At 37.9% G+C, this 15,819-nt stretch overlaps 1 protein-coding gene and 1 pseudogene across 1 annotated transcript in view; one reads left to right on the top strand and one right to left on the bottom strand.

Moving 5' to 3' along the window:
* COG5 (component of oligomeric golgi complex 5) overlaps positions 1-15,819 on the top strand; it is a 386,458-nt gene that overhangs the window by 154,934 nt on the left and 215,705 nt on the right. The gene's annotated exons all lie outside the window — the stretch shown is intronic.
* LOC140849942 (transcription initiation factor TFIID subunit 2 pseudogene) lies at positions 1,841-15,458 on the bottom strand (annotated as a pseudogene).

Genomic DNA, 15,819 nt, shown 5'->3' with positions numbered 1-15,819 from the left:
ATCAAATCTGTATATTGCTTTGGGCAGGATGGCCATTTTAACTATATTAATTCTTCCAAGCCAAGAGCATGGGATGAGTTTCCATTTTTTGGTATCCTCTTTAATTTCTCTTAAGAGTGTCTTGTAGTTTTCAGGGTATAGGTCTTTGACTTTCTTGGTTAGGTTTATTCCTAGGTATTTTATTTTTTTTGATGCAATTGTGAATGGAATTGTTTTCCTGATTTCTCTTTCTAGTGGTTCATTGGTAGTGTATAGGAAAGCCACATATTTCTGTGTGTTAATTTTGTATCCTGCAAATTTGCTGTATTCCAATATCAGTTCTAGTAGTTTTGGAGTGGAGTCTTTAGGGTTTTTTATGTACAATATCATGTCATCTGCAAATAGTGACAGTTTAACTTCTTCTTTACCAATCTGGATTCCTTGTATTTCTTTGTTTTGTCTAATTGCCGTGGCTAGGACCTGCAGTACTATGTTAAATAATAGTGGGGAGAGTGGGCATCCCTGTCTTGTTCCCAATCTCAGAGGAAAAGCTTTCAGCTTCTCGCTGTTCAGTATGATGTTGGCTGTGGGTTTGTCATATATGGCCTTTATTATGTTGAGGTACTTGCCCTCTATACCCATTTTATTGAGAGTTTTTATTATGAATGGGTGTTGAATTTTGTCGAATGCTTTATCAGCGTCTGTGGAGATGATCATGTGGTTTTTGTCTTTCTTTTTGTTGATGTGGTGGATGATGTTGATGGATTTTTGAATTTTGTACCATCCTTGCATCCCTGGGATGAATCCCACTTGGTCATGGTGTGTGATCCTTTTGATATATTTTTGAATTCGGTTTGCTAATATTTTATTGAGTATTTTTGCATGTACATTCATCAGGGATATTGGTCTGTAATTTTCTTTTTTGGTGGGTCTTTGCCTGGTTTTGGTATTAGGGTGATGTTGGCTTCATAGAATGAGTTTGGGAGTATTCCCTCCTCTTATATTTTTTGGAAAACTTTAAGGAGAATGGATATTATGTCTTCTCTGTGTGTGTGATAAAATTGCGACATAAATCCATCTGGCCTGGGGGTTTGTTCTTGGGTAGTTTTTTTATTACTTCTTCAATTTCTTTGCTCCTAATTGGTTTGTTTAACTTTTGTGTTTCTTCCTTGTTCAGTCTTGGAAGGTTGTATTTTTCTAGGAAGTTGTCCATTTCTTCCAGGTTTTCCAGCTTGTTAGCATATAGGTTTTCATAGTAGTCTTTTATAATTCTTTGTATTTCTGTGGAGTCTGTCATGATATTTCCATTATTGTTTCTGATTCTGTTGATGTGTGTTGATTCTCTTTTTCTCTTAATAAGTTTGGCTAGAGGCTTATCTATTTTGTTTATTTTCTCAAAGAACCAGCTTTTGGTTTCATTGATTTTTTTTCTATTGTTATTCTTCTCAATTTTGTTTACTTCTTCTCTGATCTTTATTATGTCCCTCCTTCTGCTGACTCTAGCCCTCATTTGTTCTTCTTTTTCCAATTTCGATAATTGTGATGTTAGACTATTCATTTGAGATTGTTCTTCCTTCTTTAAGTGTGCCTGGATCGCTGTATACTTTCCTCTTAAGACTGCTTTCGCTGCGTCCCACAGAAGTTGGGGCTTTGTGTTGTTGTCATTTGTTTCCATATTTTCCTCGATCTCTATTTTAATTTGTTCATTGATCCATTGATTATTTAGGAGCATGTTGTTAAGCCTCCATGTGTTTGTGAGCCTTTTTGTTTTCTTTGTAGAATTTATTTCTACTTTTATACCTTTGTGGTCTGAAAAGATGGTTTGTAGGATTTCAATCTTTTGGAATTTACTGAGGCTCCTTTTGTGAGCTAGTATGTGGTCTATTCTGGAGAATGTTCCATGTGCACTTGAGAAGAATGTATGTCCTGTTGCTTTTGGATGTAGAGTTCTATAGATGTCTATTAGGTCCATCTCTTCTAGTGTGTTGTTCAATGCCTGTGTGTCCTTACTTATTTTCTGTCCAGTGGATCTATCCTTTGGGGTAAGTGGCGTGTTGAAGTCTCCTAAAGTGAATGCATTGCATTCTATTTCCTCCTTTAATTCTGTTAGTATTTGTTTCACATATGCTGGTGCTCCTGTTTTGGGTGCATATATATTTGTAATGGTTATACCCGATTGTTGTACAGAATCCTTTATCATTATGTAATGTCCTTCTTTATCTCTTGTTACTTTCTTTGTTTTGAAGTCTATTTTCTCTGATAGTAGTACTGCAACCCCTGCTTTCTTCCCTCTGTTTGCATGAAATATGTTTTTCCATTCCTTGACTTTTAGTCTGTGTATGTCTTTGGGTTTGAGGTGAGCTTCTTGTAAGCAGCATATGGATGGGTTTTGCTTTTTTATCCATTCTATTACTCTGTATGTTTTGATTGGTGCATTCAGTCCTTTTACATTTAGGGTGACTATTGAAAGATATGTACTTATTGCCATTGCAAGCTTTAGATTCATGGTTACCAAAGATTCGAGGTTAGCTTCTTTAGTATCTTACTGCGTAATTTAGCTCACTTATTAAGATGTTATATTCACTGTCTGGAGATTCTTTTCTTGTCTCCCTTCTTATTCCTCCTCCTCCAATCTTTACATGTTGGGTGTTTTTTTCTGTGCTCTTTCATGTTTCCGTTAACTGCCTTTAGTGGATAGTTGATTTTATTTTTTGCCTTTAGTTAGTATTTGGTTGGTCTGCTTTCTTTGCTGTGATTTTGTTTTCTCTGGTGACATCTGTTTAGACTTAGGAGTGCTCCCGTCTTGGATAGTCCCTCTAGAATACCCTGTAGAGGTGGTTTGTGGGAGGCAAATTCCCTCAACTTTTGCTTGTCTCGGAATTGTTTAATCCCTCCTTCATAGTTAAATGATAATAGTGCTGGATACAGTATTCTTGGTTCAAGGCCCTTCTGTTTCATTGCTTTCAATATATCATGCCATTCTCTTCTTACCTGTAAGGTTTCTGTTGAGAAGTCTCATGATAGTCTCATGGGTTTTCCTTTATAGGTGACCTTTTTCTTCTTTCCTGCTGCCTTTAAAGCTCTGTCCTTGTCCTTGACCTTTGCCATTTTAATTATTATGTGTCTTGGTGTTGTCCTTCTTGGGTCCTTTCTGTTGGGAGTTCTGTACACTTCCATGGTCTGATCAAGTATTTCCTCCTCCAGTTTGGGCAAGTTTTCAGCAATTATTTCTTCAAAGACACTTTCTATCCCTTTTTTTTTCTCTCTTCTTCTTCTGGTACCCCTATAATGTGGATATTGTTCCTTTTGGATTGGTCACACAGTTCTCTTAATATTGTTTCATTCTTGGAGATCTTTTTATCTCTCTCTGCATCAGCTTCTATGCGTTCCTGTTCCCTGGTTTCTATTCCATCAGTGGACTCTTGCATCTCATCCATTCTGCTTATAAATCCTTCCAGAGTTTGTTTCACTTCTGTAATCTCCCTCCGGACGTCTGTAATCTTCCTCCAGACTTCATCCCTTTGCTCTTGTATATTTCTCTGCATCTCCATCAGCATGTTTATGATTTTTATTTTGAATTCTTTTTCAGGAAGACTGGTTAGGTCTGTCTCCTTCTCAGGTGTTTTCTCTGTGATCTTTGTCTGCCTCAAATTCTGCCTTTTCATGGCAATAGGGATAGTTTGCAGAGCTGACACGAGTGACAGCTGGGGTAACGTCCCTTCTTGTTGGTTTGTGGCCTTTCTCTCCCCGTTTGTGAGGCGCTGGGTTCTTGCAGGTGTGGATGTAGTCTGGCTGTTGTCCTGTGTCTTTTGGTCTCTCTTTTAGGAAGAGTTGTCTTTGTTGTATTTTCAAAAATATATGTGATTTTGGGAGGAGATTTCTGCTACTCTACTCACGCCGCCATCTTTTTCAATTTAAAAAGTTATTTATTAAACAACTTAAACACAACTAAAAGTAGTATATTTAAAAGTCCAACATAATTAGATCCCTCTGAAATATCTATTCTGGGAAGAAGTATTTTGTTAAATTTTCTAATGATAAGGGAAATGATAAAAATGAGTGAGTGAGAAAAACATTTTTAAACAAACAATAAAGCACAGTTTAAATTCAGAAACAAAAATAAAAGGACAAACATACAAACTACTGAAGGATGAAACCAAGGTGTTTCATTCTTTTGAAATGCCTTTGCTTTACTCATATGAGGGCTAAACTGTCTATGTACAACTTAATAAACAGTATATAACCACCTTTTTAAGGTACCAACTTTGTTTTAGACAGTAATAATTTTTAGATTGTGCTGAGTATATAAATTTTCCATATTTAGCAAACATGTTCTGAATATGAACATATTCACTCATACCTAGTGAGAAAAAGAACTGGTAATTTAAACATCCTGAATTGAGAACAGTTATGGATTTGAGAGTTCTGTTAAGTTCCAGCACCCTAATTGCTGAATGCACTATCAAAAAGTTACTCAATTTTTTTAAGAGCTCCTTCTTTAAAGTTCAGTACTTCAGAGTAAATGAATATAATGTATTCTTCATAAATTCTGATTTTTAGCCTCTATGGTTAACACCCAAGAAAACCCATGTAATAGTGAACATTCCTATAGAAAAGCCTTTTTCAGTAGTTCCAAATGGTGTTATACAGTATTTCACTGGAAATAGTGGTTTCACCACAGATTTGGCAATAGCTTCTTTTTAAAACATAACTTTGCCCCATGCCATCCAAAGACTTTAAAGCCTAATTGGCTTTGGCAGTACACATGGAGACCATGATGTGAATGGGGACTGCCAGTGGGTATGAGGACGTTTATAGAAAGATATTTGGGCGTGTGTTTGTGTTTAAGGAGAAAACAGGATGGACTGGTTTATTCAGAACTATAAAACACATTTTCCTAATTAGATCTCAATTGTATAAATACTGTGAATCAAATGTTTAGAACTTATATGGATTCTGAAATTTATGAGATGGCTACTATGTTTTTGTTTCCTTTTGTTCTTTACAGAAGACAAAGCTTAGTTCTCTCTATATATTTATGTATTTTCTGGACACTGAGGGAAAGGTCTCTGCCCCTTCTCAGTCTGAAAGGGAAGGAGAACAAACAGATCTGCCACTGGCAGGGCTGGAGAAAGTGAAATGTTCCTTGTCCTTTTCCTTACTGTCATGCTTATGCTTGTGCTTATGCTTATGTTTGTGCTTCTTCTTCTTCTTCTTGTGCTCCTGGTGATGGTGGTGATGGTGATCACTGTGTTTGGAGGACGTAGAGTCCTTAGTAAACACTGAGAGTGGAACTGTTGCAACTGGATGCATACTCATCTCCAAAGATGATAGTTCTTTACCTGTTCCCTTCTGTGCAAGTTCCTTACTCCACTGGGGTTTTGTGGTAGGTGCCCCATCACAGCCTGGTATGTGCTGGGGTATTAAAGCAGATTGGGAGCTTAATGGCTGATATTTAGAGAGCCCTGGAGTTGATGGCCTTTCAAGCATGTTTAGATGATGGGAAATGAACGCCTGGCTATCATGAACAGTATCCATATCAATCTCCTCCTTGTCTTAGAATTTGAAAATCTGATTTTGAGTTTGACTTTACTGCTATCCTCATTCTTCTCCAGTATTTCACCAGGTTCTAGTGGGAACCCCAGAGGTGTATCAGCCTTCCTCTTCACTCCCTGCTGATGAGCTGATATATTACATGATGCTTCTTTGGCAAAGTGATCATCTTCAGGATTCTGAAATCCAACTAGCTGTGTGTGACCACTTGGATTAATCACAGCTTCTTGGTTGCCTGCTATGGCCTCTGGATTTATGGTCAGATTCAAGACAGCTTTTTTCTCCTTCAGATGAAGAACCAACCCAATCTCTGGCAAGGGTAAGCAGGAAGGTCTACTGAGGCCAAAAATCATGAAGTACAAGTCCACAGCACCACACCGTAACCTCCAGTCGTGTGAAGTACCAGAATTCATAAGTTTCCAAAGTTGATCCACCAAGGCTTCATTGCATAAGGGAGAGTCCATGTTCTTAGTAAATGGTGGGTTCTTAGTCAACATGTTTAGAATCTTATGTCTTACATAAGGTACAGGATCATTCTGAATCATATTAAGTAGCCATTGCAGTTCTTCATAACTCCTTTTCACTTTAGTGTAATCAACAACTGCTTCCAAAGCTGCTATCCGAATGTCCACGAAGTGGCCATATTCTGCATAAGATTTAAAAAGAGCTGGATCACTTGGCACATGTCCATTCTTCTGAAGCACTCGTATGGCTCTCAGACAACTGACAGTGATGGTGTGTCTGTAACTTGGAAGAAGTTTTTCCATATTCAGAAACCTAGTGATTTCTTCCAGAATGAGTTGTACATCTGGATTTAAGTTATCCAAAGTTCGAACTTTATTATTCACACTGACAGCAGGTGTAACAGAGTTGGCAAGGGCATCAATCATTTCTGCACGATAATAGTTATCTGAAAACTTATTCTTTCTGTTGTCATTGTACTTGATTAAGTCAAATATAAATGCTAAGACTTCTTTGGGACAAAAGTTGTGAACATCTCTCAAAACGCCATTGCAACTGGCATAGTCTTCTTTAGAAAATAACTTTGAAAGCTCATAAAATTGTTTGTTTTCACAATGTTTGGACAAGTTTTGCAACAAAACATTCTAGTAAAGAGTGACTTCATGGCTGGTGGTCCTGTCCATGTGCTCACCATTGAATTTGCAATCTTTGCAAGGCAGAAGCAAGCTGACATTCTCACTCGGTAGAAACACTGCTCTTGTTCTAGTATGTCAGTGAGTGCAAGGCGAGATGCTGGAGGAGGGAACTTTTCCAAGGCCAAAATGGACTCCTGTTGGGCAACAACATCCCTCTCATAGCGGAGCTGGTAGTGCCACATAAAATCTGCTCGTTCAAATTCGACTTTTCTCAGTACCGACATATCTGGGTCTATCCTTATCCACAGCAAAGGCGAATCAGCATCCATTGCAGAAAGGTCCATATCAACTTCTTCTCCATTCATCAGTGGAATTTTTTTCTTCTTATTCCTTCTGCTTTTGGAATGGCAGGGTATATCATGTTTAAGGCTGTTTTCTTCAATTTACAATGTATGATTAAAGGATCCATCTAACTCTTGCACTGTCACTTTAAGTGGTCCCACATATTTATGAGTTCCAGGAGATGTATAATCTTGTTTTATTTCCAATTCCAAGACATTTCGTTTTCTATTAAATGCAGAACTTCCATAAAATTTTACCACTCCACTCTGGTCTACCCACTGTTTTATTAAAGGCTGGATGTCTTTGCCAGAAACATTTGAGATGGATTTCAAAAACCCAGATGTGGAAACCAACATCTGACTCCACATATGTGACTGGAACTTCTGAGATGAAGCAGTACTAGCCAAACTTAACAGTTTATTGAAAACTTGTAGCATAAATTCCATACTGATCCTATTTTCAGTCAATCTCATTACAAAGTGAGCTTTACATTGAAACATAGTGTAGTATTCCCAGGAAAGTGTATGTGGATGCTTTATAGAAACGTGTAGATTGGATGCTGGATTATCCTTCTCTTTTCCTCCACCAAATATGGGGTGTAGTAAAACTCCACCAGTTTTTAGTTCATATGCCACTATCTTGTCTAGTTCTTCTTTGATCCAGTGGCGATATTCATTAACACCAAAAGTTTTTCTCATCCGAAGTCCATAAATATAGCCCGAAATTCCCTTCAGTACCTATTCATCAGACCAAGACATTCTGGATATGAAACATCCAAAAAACTGCTGGGCCAAGGACTGGGCTAAACACCTTCTAGTCAAAGGTGTCTCATCTATAATCATTGCACTGTGCAACAGATTTGTGCTAAAAATGCTCATAGAAGCATAAGCAGCTACTTCAACATAAGCCTCATCAATGAATACAGTCTTAAAACAGGAGTATGGGTATCGACATGTAAGAATTTCTTCATAAAATTCATAAACTTTATGAATATATGATGTGGTATGCTTAAGCAATGGAAGAAGTTGAGGTAAACAAAAATGAGTAACCTCATGCATATACGGATCTACAAGTATTTCAAAAGGTCCAATGGCCAAGGAGATATTTGAGGCAGCTGTTGGGATGGTAAGCATGTAATGGAAGGTCTTCTTCCTCATATCATGAGTATACACTTCTCCACCAAATCTCCATTGGAAACAGCCACCATTGCAGAATCTACTGTAAATTCCAATTTCCATGTACATAATTCAGAATATGAATCAACACATGGGAACCAAAATTTTGTGGAATTTTGATACCCACAAGAGAAAACATGAGCACCTCTCTCTGCCATACTTCCCTCTACACTGGGTACCACAAAATGAAGAACTCCTTTTGGCTGATCCAAAGAAAAATTGATGTGTATCTTTAGGACCTTTAATTCATCAACGTGTTTCCATAACTCTGATGGAACCTTAATGCAAAGTTCTCCATTTCCTGCATCAGGATCTACAGCACTAACTGCAGCTGCATAAGCATTGGAAAAATAATTGAGATTTCTCTGTTTTGATTCATTGTGACAAACCTCCAAGGTTGGGTCATTATAAATAAAAGCAGCTTCTAAATCGTTGATCCTTACTCGATATATCCTACATTGTTTGCTGTTCAACTTGATTCTATTCAAGTTTGCAACTGTGGGAAATATAGTCAGTTCCACAAATCCCACAACAGATTTTTGGAAGTTTATGTTATTGATGCAGACGACCTGATGGGTTAATTTATATGGCCTTGGGCTTTCAAAACCCTTGTCTCCTTTCTTCCTGTTCATTCTGGCGGGCTCTAGACCAGTCGGCGGCATGGAGTGACCCTGCAGCGCTGGGCCACCCGGCTTCCCCGGGGGCAGCAGGGCATTACCAGTCTCCGGCTCTCACACTCCCCGCTCCCACAGTCACGGCCCGCGGCCACGGCTCCTCAGCGCCCACACCCGGCTGTGCCAGATCCGCCACCTCCTACAACTCGCTCCTGCAATTTTGTCACGGAGGAGCTTGTCACTGAGATGCTCGTCTCAACAACAGCTCACAGCGACCAGTAGCCGACATCTTGCCTGTCACCTCTAACCGGCAACGTCAGCGGAAGTGCGAGGATGGCGAGGACAAGCCGGAAGTCTGTGCCTGTAGGCCGGGCGAGCCGGACCCCCACCCCATTAACAGATATTTTTATGGGACACAATTCAATCCATATCTGAAGCAAATGTTTTGCTTTAAAATATATTTATCAAGTTGTGAAACAGTTTCTGAAAGCAGTGTTTTCTCAGGGAGTTAACATAAAGTGAATTAAGAGTGATGAAAGATAAAGAAAAGCAGTTATCAAGCTTGGGCCATTGTCAGCTTTGATGTGTAGGAAAAGCCAAGTCTCAAATACTAATCTATAGTCTCTTTTATTTGGAATCCTCCATTATTCTCCTTAACTACCCTCCACCCCTCAGTTGGACTACAGTATAGTTTCTAGAGCTTTGCTTTTGGAGAGAGGTCTTAAAGTCTTTATGGTCAGACTAGTTGAAGCTACTTTAAGATCAGAGTATTTAATTTTTGTGGCTAGGCTTGTCAGATAGGCCCTTCACTAGCTCTGTGTAAACTCAAAACCCATATAATAAGTAGTTAGAGATCACTTGGATATTTTTTCTGGGTCCAGTGTCAGGTTCTGTTCATACTTCAGCTTGCCCCAGCACTCCATTTCCTAACTGGAGGTCTTATCAGTCATGGTTATTAGTTGAGGGCTTCTAAATCTAGTCCAGCTAAGTTTAAGCTGTAGGGGGATATGGAAGTTCCTATGGTCAGGATCCTCCCCTGACCCTAATCTACTTGCCCACAGCACATGTACAGTTATGTAATTGGTCTACTGGGCAGGTGCATGCTTCCACACCTGTCGGCAGTGAACCTCTATTGTCTGTGTTGCTGTACAAAGAGCTCCAGGTGAGTCTGAAGTGAATTGCAGACTTGCCAGATGCAGATGTGATTCCAGCACTGGACCTGCCACCATGAGAATAAAGCTTGGTACAAACCCTTTTACGCCCAACACTCCATTGTCATTATTTGGTCTCACCAAATCCAGAGTGATCTTGCCCAGAGCTGAGATCCTCCAGTGAGACAAAGCAGAAAGGAGTAACTAGAACATTTTAGAAAGTGCATTAAGAGAAAGCTTTAGAGGGTCAGAGAATCAAACTTTGATGTTGAGTGGCCAGACAATTGAAATAATTCATCCATGCTATGGGACTGCTCTGTCAATACCATTTGTGTCATTTCCTAAATCCTGCCTCTGCCACTTAATAATTGTGAACTTGGGAAAAATAATTACCTTCTATGTGCCTCAGTTTTCTTGGCTATAAAGTGGAATAGGTGAAAGTAACTAAATGGAGGTGGTATTAAATGAGTAATATGCAGGTTCCTATAATAGTGTCTGGACACATAGTGTATTAGTTTGCTAAGGCTGCATTAACAAAGTGCCACAGACTGGGTGGCTTAAAAAAACTGAAATTTATTGTCTCACAGTTCTAGAAGTTTAAGTCCAGCATCAAGATACTGGAAAGGTTGGTTGGTTCTGAGTTCCCTGAGGAAAGAATCTGCTTTCTGCCTCTCCCCTCCTCTGGTGGTTTGCTGGTGATCTTTGGAGTTCCCTGGCTTGTAAGAACATCACCCCAGTCTCTCCCTTCATCCTTACATAGCAATCTCCCTGTGTGGGCAACTGTGTCCAAATTTCCCCTTTTTGTAAGGATACCTGTCCTATTGGATTATGGGACCTCATTTTAACTAATTATATCTGAAAGTACCCTATTTCTAAATACGGTCACATTCTGAGGTACTGGGCAGTAGGGCCTCCACATAGGAAGTTTAGGGGGATACAATTCAACACAATACATAGTAAACACTGTATGAGTGTTAATTGTTGTTATTCTGCTAGCTAGTTGCATTATGACTATGTAATTCTTCTGATCTTTTTCTATCAGTGCTGTATCTATAAACCATGGGTTAGAGAGTAAATACTCTTAGAGTTAATATTAATTCTGGAAGCCATATAAGTACCATTAATAACCTTCCTGTTTCTTCATAGTAAGAGCTCTTCATAGTGTGAATATGATTTTCATAGAGCCATATGATATTTCTTGTGTTTTTTTTAAGTAAAATTCAGGTACAGGATAAAAACTAATATTAATTATTAAATATAATTAATATTAATATGGCTAGTATATACCATATATATATATAGAGAGAGAGAGGGAGTGAATGATTCTATGCTCATAGATATTTAATAGATCCTGTTCATACAAGAGTAAGATTCTATGAATCTGTATCTCATCTTTTATATTCTTATATATATACTTCTTAGTGTTTTATACCGTGAAAATAAGATCCTTTATTGACCAGATTTTTAAAAGGGTAAGCAAAAGGCTTCTATGTGTGGAATTATGTGGATTTTGTTTCAGGATTGCATCTAAATTAGTATGGTATAGTTACTGTTTTCCTGTGTGCGCCATGAGTGCAAGTCCTACTAGATTTTATGCAATTTGAAGGAAACAAAAGAAGTGAGATAAATAGATTTGGGAAATATTATATATTACATGTCTCTTATGGATGTTTCCAGTGCATGTTAATGGTTGAGGAGTACTACACTAAAGAAATCTGCTTTATTTTGTTGATAATCTAGCATTTTCTAAATTTGTTTTATGATAACACCTCTTAATATAGCACAGAGTTGGCATCCACTAAACATTTAATCTTTTGAAGTGCCAGGACCTGAGAGTAGCGGTCCCTTTAGTATCCATAATTAGCAATAATAGCATTGTTTTTAACTCATTGGTAGCAAAACCTTTTAATGTATTGTTCATTGTTTAATGTACGTTCATTGTTAAACTTTCCAGTTGGTAGACTGCCTAGATTATAGTTATGTTTTCTGATTTGTCAACAAAGCTATAATGTAAATATTTTGAAGGTAGGATTGCTATCTCTTGTCTACGTATAGACAGTACCTAGAACATAGGAGGCATTTAATTAGCTGTTTTAAAGAGAAACTGAGTTCTGTAGATCCTTCTTAAGGTCTTTCCTAAGTAGTATGAAGAGGGAAAATGATTTTTTTGTTGTTGAATAAGTCCTGCAGGTCTGTTTGATGTATTTCTGTTGTAGTTTTTCTTCATTTAAAAGCAAAAACAATTTCATTGAGGTATAGTTGATATGCAAGAACCTGCAGATATTTACATTGTGCAATTTGATAAATTTTGATATATTTATTTGCTGAGAAACTGTCAGCACAATCAAAATAGCAAACATATTAATCAATTCCAAAAGTCTCCACATAAGGCTTCCTTTCCACTCTTCCAGAATCCCTCACACCTCCAGGGAACCTCTGACCTCCACTCTAGTTTGCATTTTCTGAAATTTATTAAATAGTTTCATATGTATGTACTCTTTTTTTGTCTGGTTTCTTTCACATGCATGCTTATTTGAGAGCTTATCTGTGTTGTTTACAATGTAAAGTTATTAATAATGTTACTTTTTTACCTTTTAAACGTTTCATCTCTCTCAGTTCTGATATTGATAGTATGTGTGTGTTCCGTTCTTTCTTTTCTTAATCATTTTGGCTAGAGGTTTTCAATCTTATTTACTTTCTAAAAGAACCAGCTTTTGTTTTCACCGATAGTTTCTGAAGTTTTAGATTTCCACTTTGTTCTTTATTATTTTCTTTATTCTGCTTGTTCTGGGTTTTGAGTCATTTTAGTTGATAATCTTGTTCAAGTTGATAATCTTGAACAATCTTTTAGTTCTTTATTGGTTATCTATTTTGTCCTGTCAACTCTTGAGAGATAAGTGTTAATCTCTCACTGCATTTTCCAATTTAACTATTTCTGTTGACTCAATTGATATTTATAGAACATCTCACACATCAGAACACAATTCTTTTCAAGTATATGAAGATTATTTACCAAATAACACAACAATCTGGACCTAAGTCAAGTCTCATAAAATTTAAAGGGATTTAGTTCATACAAAGTATGTTTTTTGAACAGAACAGTATATTAGAAATCAATAACATAAAGATACTTAGAAAATAATAAATATTCAAAACAAAATAATTCCTTAAAAAATTCCTATCAAAGAGGAAATGCAAAAAGAAGTGAGAAAGCATTTTAAATTAAATGTAAATGAAAACACAACATAGCAAAGTTTTGAGGGTACAGCCAAAGCAATACTTGGATGGAAATTTATAGCACTAATGACCTATATTAGAAAAGAAGAAAGTTTTCAAATAGATAAACTCTGTTTCCACCTAAAAAATTAGAAAAGAAATAAACCCCAAAATAAGCAGAATAAAGGAAATAACAAAATGGAAATCCAGAACTTTAAAGAATATCAGTGAAAACAAAAGCTTCTATTATTTTAGAAAATAAATAAAATTGAAAACCTCTAGCCAATTATAGCTTCCTTGTATTCTAAGAAACTGTCCTTGATCATGTATAATTAGATTCTAATTTATATTTTTTTGAGTGTTTTTGTGTGTATGCTTTTGAGGGAGGTAGTTCTTTAGTTTGTTTGTTTTAAATGTCTTTGTTTTTTTTTTATCAGGGTAATCAGATTTGCTAATATTTTGAGGATTTTTTTATCTGCTTTTGAGGGATGTTTGTAGTGTTCTTTTTTTTTTTTTGTCTAGTTTTGGGAAGTGTTCCTTCTTCCCTTGTAAATAATTGGATTATTTCTTTTTTCAAAGACAGTGAAACCATCTGGGTTTATAGATTTCTAATTCAGAATGCTTTGAACTACAAATTCAATTTGTTTAATAATTACAGATCACCTTGTACAAGTCCTGATAGTTTTTTTCTAAATTGTAAGTTATTCATAGTATTCCATGATCCTTTTAATCTGTGAGATCTATAGTGGTATATTCTTTTTCACTCCTGATATTGGTAATTTCTCTTCTCTCCTTTGTTATCTTACTAGGGGTTTATTAATCTTGTTGATGGTTGCAAAGAGTCAGTTTTTGGTTTGATTTATTTTTCTGCTATTTTTGTTCTCAGTTTCATATCCCTCAAGGTTTCCTTTGCTGTTCTAAGAAATGAATCGACACAAGACAGATTAACAGTAAAAACATACAAATAGGTGGACATGGTGGCCCAATAATATGAGACTCAAAGAAATGACAGAGGCATTCAGCTTTCATACATTTTTAGATATAAAAATTTAAATCTATGGTGAATTGATAGGACATGGAAAATATGTTGGAGGAGCTTCAAGTAGTAAGGAATTCTAAACTGGATTTAGGCTGGGGTTGTAAATTAGTAAAAGTACAAGCTTTGTTTATACAGCTTTTTGGACTCTGAATAAAGATGTCTCTTTACCTCTCTTTAAGGTACAAGGAGAGTACCTTTCACTTGGGAGATTTATTTCCTGCTTTCTGGAGACAAGTGGGAGTGGTCGGAGGAGGGCTGTTTCTTAAGTGACTTTAATTTGAAGTAATCAATATGCCATTGAGGTACATTTCAGGGTGGCCTGCCCTGGGCCCCTACACCTATTTTCTTCATTAGTTCCTTCCTGCTGCTTATTTTGAATTTATTTCACTTTTTTCTTAGTTTCTTAAGACAGTAGCTTGCATTATTGATTTGAGACCTTTCTTTTTTCTAATTATTAATTTTTTCTAACAGCACATTTAGTATTATTAAATTACCTCTACCTGCCTTAGTTGAATTCCCATAGACTTCCATGTATTTTCATTTTCATTCCATCCTGTGTAACTGAACAAGAGTCCACTGCCTGGTATGCACCATAAGGCACATGAAGATGCCTGCCTTTGCAAAAAGGAAAGAGCTTTTTTGGGAGACCAACCAGCAAGGAACAGGAGGCAAGGCTCAAATTTGTCTCCCCCATCCAAGGACTAACACAGACTTTAATGAGGAGAGTAAGGATTATCAGTTGCCTACTGGGCAAAGTAAAGGAGGAAGATATCTGAGATGTCTGTGCATGGGAGAGGCTAGTTTATGCTCAGTCCTGTGATACATGTTCCTTTTCTTGGGGGAGTTTTAGCCTGTCCACAGTGGTGGGTTTTCAGCTGGTGACATTGGGGCAGGCAGGTCCCTCCTATGTAGCTCAAATTGGTGGAGTCAGTTTCAGCTTGCTGGGCTTGCCTCACCTGGTACTGTCAGGAGCCAGTGGTGGGCCATGAAACTTCCTGCTGTTCCCTGAAAGAAACTCAACCAACCTGTCATGGCAGTTGAAAGGAAAGGAGTGACACACAGCAGCAATTCACCGGAGAATTCCGCTTTATTAGGGAAAGGTGCTGGGTTATGGGGTGCTGGGTTAAGGGGCATCGGGTGATTGTCGTGTTACTTCTACGGGGCTGGTGGCTGTTGGCTACATGCTGGGATTGGGAGGGGGGCGAGAGGTGATTGGGCTTCAGGTGGCACCGGCGGGAACCGAGCACCCCGAAGAGAAGCCGGAAGTTTGCCATCTTACTGGTGGGGGCCCTTCATTCCCCCCTTTCTCCTCTATGGGGTTGTGGACGTTGCTTTCTCTCTGACTGCTTCCTGCTGAACAGGGGCGGAGAAGGGAGTGAGGGTTTGAGGATTGGGAGGAAAGGGTTGATAGGACTCCCCACAGTAAGGACCAGTAGATGTGGACTTCTTCAGGTTGGAAATCAATGAAGTTTCCCTGTAACAATAGGTTGAGGACCTGTTGATTCTAATGGTGCCAAGAGGATATGGGTGTCAGGAGCCAGGTATCTGCCGCCATTGTTTCCAGGAACAGTTTCCAGCGGGGAGAGGGGTCCATCTCAGCTTGTGGTGAGGAGGTCACGTGAGGGTGAGGGATCTTCTGTGGCCAGAAGCTGG

Source organism: Manis javanica, chromosome 6 (genome assembly GCF_040802235.1).
Source record: "Manis javanica isolate MJ-LG chromosome 6, MJ_LKY, whole genome shotgun sequence".
NCBI classification, from domain to species: domain Eukaryota; kingdom Metazoa; phylum Chordata; class Mammalia; order Pholidota; family Manidae; genus Manis; species Manis javanica.
Note: the sequence above shows the minus strand (reverse complement) of the source record. Positions and strands in the feature narration are given on the sequence as shown.